The sequence below is a fragment of the Jaculus jaculus genome, chromosome 7 (genome assembly GCF_020740685.1).
Source record: "Jaculus jaculus isolate mJacJac1 chromosome 7, mJacJac1.mat.Y.cur, whole genome shotgun sequence".
Taxonomy (NCBI): Eukaryota; Metazoa; Chordata; class Mammalia; order Rodentia; family Dipodidae; genus Jaculus; species Jaculus jaculus.
In genome coordinates, this window is record NC_059108.1 from 136442906 (window position 1) to 136448190 (window position 5285).

Below are 5285 nucleotides of genomic sequence, written 5' to 3' on the forward strand. Positions count from 1 at the left end.
AAGACCTCCAGCCACTGCAAACAAACTCCAGATTCATGCAGCACTTTGTGCATCTGACTTTACTTGGGTCCTAAAACCCAGGCTATCAGGCTTTACAAGCAAGCTTCTTTAACCACTGAGACATCTCCCCAGCCCAAGAGTCACTTGTAATTGAAATAGCAAGATATCTCTGCTTTCCTCTTTCTGCTTATCATCAGAATGTGTCCTAACCTTTGTACACATCCCTTTTCCATACCAAGGAAAGAGTGATTGTCATCTGCTAAGGAAACAACTATCTTCCACATTTTCTCTAATCACCTTCCTACAGTTTACTGTCAGTAAAAGCTTAAATTCCTTTTTGTTTAGTCCCTACATAAATTTATTCCCCTTGGTTAAACTGGCATATAAGCTCCTAAGTCTCAACACTTCCTTGGCTTTCAATCATTTTCTGTGTAACCTCTGTGTACACAACATTAAAGATAAAATGCCATTTTCCCCAGGGAGTCTGTCTTTTCTTAGTTTAACTTCCAGACTCTATCAACAGAACCTAAGAAGATGGGATAGACACTCATCCACCCCAGCACAACTCCAGCGTTTCAAAGGAGCACATGAGCACAGTGAAAACTTTACTTCCCATGTTACCTAGTTACTGGAAAATAGCAACTGCAGTGAATTTCAGATTGCTAAATTTCTCACTTCTATCTATCCCAGACTCAGAAAGACAACTTCGGAGAGGGAAAGATTGCTCAGTGGTTAAAGGTGATTGTTTTAAAAGCCTGATGGCTGGGTGTGATTCCCCAGTACCCATGTACCAGTTTCACAAAGTGGTGCATGTACCTGAAATTTGTTTGCAATGTCAGGATGCCCTGGTGTGCCCATGCTCACTCTTGTAATCTCCCTCTCTCTCTCTCTCTCTCTCTCTCTCTCAAATAAGGAAATAAATATTTTTTTAAAAAAGGGGAACTTCAAATAACTTAGATAATTACATGTCATTTCATTCCATAAAACTATAGGATTTGACCCCAAATAATAGAAGTTGGGAAAAAATAAAACCTTGATGTATATGGTCTATTCTATAACCTATTTTAAAGTATCATTTATTTATTTGTTTAGTGTGCTGTGAGTGTATACACATGTCACCCTACAAATGAAGATGTCAGAGGAAAATTTTTGGGTGATCCTGGCCTTCTACCTCATGTAGGCAGGGTCTCTCATTGCTGCTCACTGCTATCTCCACCTCCCTTTCTGCGCGAGGTACACTGGGATTGCAGAAACCCACTATGTCTTCCAGCTTTCGTGTGAGATCTGGGGATTTGAACCTGGATACTCAGAGTTAGGTAGCAAAGGCTCTCTCCACTAAAGCATTTCCCCAACTCAATAACTTATTTTTAATTTTTTCTTTTGTTCATTATTTATTTATTTATTTATTTGAGAGCAACAGACAGAAAGTGAGAGAGAGAGAATGGGCACACCAGGTCCTCCAGCCACTGCAAACAAACTCCAGATATATGTGCCGCCTTGAGCCTCAAACCGGGATCCTTAGGTTTCAAAGGCAAGTGCTTAACCACTAAGCAATCTCTCCAGCCCCCTCTATAACCTATTTTTAAGAATAAAATGAATACACAGAATTTCAGCATAGAATATAGAACTCTGAGCCAGCTATCATGAGGACTGGGAATTTCAGAAAGCAGACCGATTAATGGGAAACTAGAGTTTTGGTAAGTCTAATCATCTTAATTTATTCTAAAAACTGAAAAGAGAAGTAGGAAGAGGAGGGGGAAGAGAATCAAGAGTCAGGTAAATGATTAGACAAAATGAGCAGGTATGTGGAAGTAGGATGAAAAGGTGGGCATGAGTGGATATTAGTTTTACTATGAAGCCAGCCCACTCTGGAGGGTGGATGCCAAAGAGGAGGGAAGTACAGGCTCCGGCTGAGGGTAGATAAAAGTAATCCGAGGACAAGAAGAAAATATGACTGAAGTTTGGCTGACAAGCAGTTGGTCCCACTTGGGAGTTCAGCAATCACTGATGAGGTAAAGAAAGGGAATTTGGAGACTGTGCCTAGCCTTTCCATAGATAAGCAAGGATGGCATCTGTGAGTCTTATCTAAGTCATATAAAGTCAGGTGGTTCTTTGAACCATGTCATTTAAGCAAGCGCAAAGCATGGAGGGATTTGTTTTTTTAATCTTCACTTGATCATGAAAGCTCATGACTCAGGCAGTGTTCAATATTAACAATAATTGTAGCAGTAATAGAGCTCTGCTTAAAATCATATCATCTCAGAAAAATTTGGTTCAAATGCTATCTCTTCTAGTGTTCAGATATGATATTGTGGCTCTTGAGTTACTGATGTTTGCTTTTTCATTCATGGAAGCTTTCTAGAGCGCCATGGGAGGGGTTACAGAAATGGGTCCAAGAGAAGTGCTTGCATGAAGACCTAAGTTCAGCTACCCAGCACCCACCTAAAAGCTGGGCACTATGGCACACACCTTTAATCCAGGTACTAGAGAGACAGATCTAGGAGGATCTCCAGGGCTTGCTGGCTAGTCTAGCTGAATCTGTGAACTCTAAGGTTCTCTGAGATCCTGCCTCAAAAATAAAAAAATTATAAAATTAAGATGGTATGCAACTGAGGAAAACCCAAACATCAACTTCTGGCCTCCACATGCAAGCCACCCATGAGCAAACACACACACACACACACACACACACACACACACACACACACACGGCCATTAGGCTGTGACATGAATCCCACAAAGCATTCATTTTAATATGTTGTGGTGTAAATTGTCTTGGTCATGGTGAAGAAACCTCTCACAACTGATTTAAATACCTATTATTATCTGCTATGTGTATCTTGCTTGCTATTTAGATTTTTATGAAGATAAATTCCACCATCACATAACCCCAATGTCTTAATTTTAAAAAGACAAGTACAAAAAGCTAGTTCAACCTGGGCATGGTGGCTCACCTCTGTAGTTGTAGCCCTCGGGAAGAACAGGTAGGAGGATCAGCAGTTCAAGGCCAGCCAGCTCTGCTATGTGGAAAGTTGGAGACCAGCATGCTCCACATGGGACCCTGTCTCATAAAAGAAAAATATCAGAGCTGAAAAGATGGCTTGGGGGTTAAAGCCACTATTATGCCAAGCCTCCCAGCTCAGGTTCATTCCAGGTTCAAATCCCCAGATACAAGCCAGATACACAAAGTAGTGCACGCATCTGCAGTGTGTTTGCCATGGCAAGAAGTCCTAGATTTCCCATTCTCTCTGTGTGTCATTCTGTCTCTTGCTCTTCCTTTGTGAAGAAACCAATAAAAAATATTCTTTTAAAAAAATCAGAAAAATTTATTCATGTAATCTTATACTCTTACAGTACCCTTATAATGCATATAAGGAAGGAATTGTATCAAGGAAAACTATCACTTTTCCCCATCATAGGTGGATCTTATTTCTACATGAGTGATTCCAAGAGATTCTTAGTTATGCAGTGAAATTACTCAGGTGTCTTTAGAAAATTTCCACTTGAAAAATACTGTGGGCAACAGAGCACAGGGAGAAAACATAAGAAATTAAAGTGATGAAAAATTAATTACAACTTAATCCTGAAAATACTTTACAACCTATACACATAGTGTACTGAGCCAACATAATAAGCAGTATACATTTAGATAATCCATTCTTAAATATTACTTCTAAACTATAATCTCCTTCAATTATGGAACAAGAATAAAGCATCATTGGACGTGTAACAAAGGAAGAGTGAACTGGCTGGGTTGCTTTTGAAGAAAACAGGCCCCCAAGTAAACACTTTGGAAGTGCCCTCCTGCCTCTCCACCTACCCTCTAATTATGTTTCTTATTCTGCTCTTTCCACCCACCACCCAGAATTCTTTCAGTGCAGCTAAAGCTCTTATTTACTGAACTGCCACGAGTGTTAATCATGTCTAATGGTTTTAACACAATAGCAGCCAACCTCTAAATGTGTTCCCTTAAAACTATTAATGTTTTGCTTCCACTTGGGCTTCTATTTCTCTCTTTCCCTCAATTCCCCAGTGGTTCCAATAAACCTCCTTTCTTATATTAAAATCAGCGTCTCTCTTTTCAGTGAATTTGTGTCAATAGAAGAGAGCTGAGGTAGTAGCAGCCATGTGCCAAGAACACGAGCTCCAGGACGCCTTCTTAAAGTCTGGATCTCCTCGGTGATCCTCACCATGGAGCAGGGTGATGGGAGTCAGGAGTAAGATAGCCTCCATTTTGTATATAGCTAGTCAGGGTCACAGGCTCCAAAGGAACAAACATATCTGTATGCTTTGACACAGCTAATCATGATGACTCACCAAGATGTGGGCTGACCACCAGCTTCTGTTCTTTGTTTTACTTCTTGGTTCTTTCTTTCTCCTTTGAAGTTTCTAGTGAGAGCCCGTGTCCCTTTGCCTAATTCATCCACTTACCACCAGGTCCCATGTACATGTGAAGTAACCAGCCCAGTCCACCCTGACTCAACGCCTGCAGCACACAGCTTCCAGCCTCTGGAAGGAACGTCCAAACCAGGCACGGCTATGAAGGAAGGGATTTATTGAAGCCTGCAGATGCGGGGGACGTTCCATCATGGCAGAAGAAGTTGGCCCCCTTTCACAGATCCAAGCAGAGAGAAAAGCCACCATCAGCACCAGCAAGTAAACAAACTTCAGGAACTCCAGGCAAAGCGTAAGCACTTTGCATGCCTATAGACTGGAATTCCCCAAACACGCTTTAGGGCTGAACCCTAGGATCCACCTACAGCGACAGACACCTCCTCCAGCCAGGTTGCTGGAGATCTAAGTCACAAGCTTTAGTCAACTCTTGAATGTGTTGGGCGACATCCATTCAAACTACCACAATGTCTAATTTGTACCCCTATGGGTAGAAGGGTTTCTGTTCCAAGTCAGCTTGGGAACTTTATGCTTTACTTTTTAAAAATAAAATCTTGCTTAATTCATGCTTCTGCTGCGTGTGTAGTAATCAGTTGTTGAGAATTACAAGACAAGAACTCAAGAGCTAGTGACTTGAGGAGTTCCAGTGATCATTCAGTGTCCGGAGCTCTAACCCAAGCCTGTCCAGAGGAGAGGTAGGCTCTGTCTCTCTCAAAACCCAAGACAATGGTGATTAACATTCAGAGAGACATGATCAATATTGATGAAGGGAAGAAAGCAGGGAGGTAAAAAGGGAGCCAGGGATGAAGGACAGCCATGTCACTCCTTCCCAAGAAGGCAGACTCACCCGCCTTCTTGGTAGTTACCCTGAGGGCTGAAAGTCTACCAAAGAG

General features: G+C 41.6%; 1 long non-coding RNA gene across 1 annotated transcript; it reads left to right on the top strand.

Moving 5' to 3' along the window:
* Nucleotides 1-1881: 1881 nt before the first annotated feature.
* Nucleotides 1882-4958, top strand: LOC123462081. The gene is made up of 2 exons (XR_006638091.1): nt 1882-2012; nt 4438-4958. It is a non-coding gene; the product is annotated as an uncharacterized LOC123462081 (long non-coding RNA).
* The last annotated feature ends 327 nt before the right edge of the window (nt 4959-5285 follow it).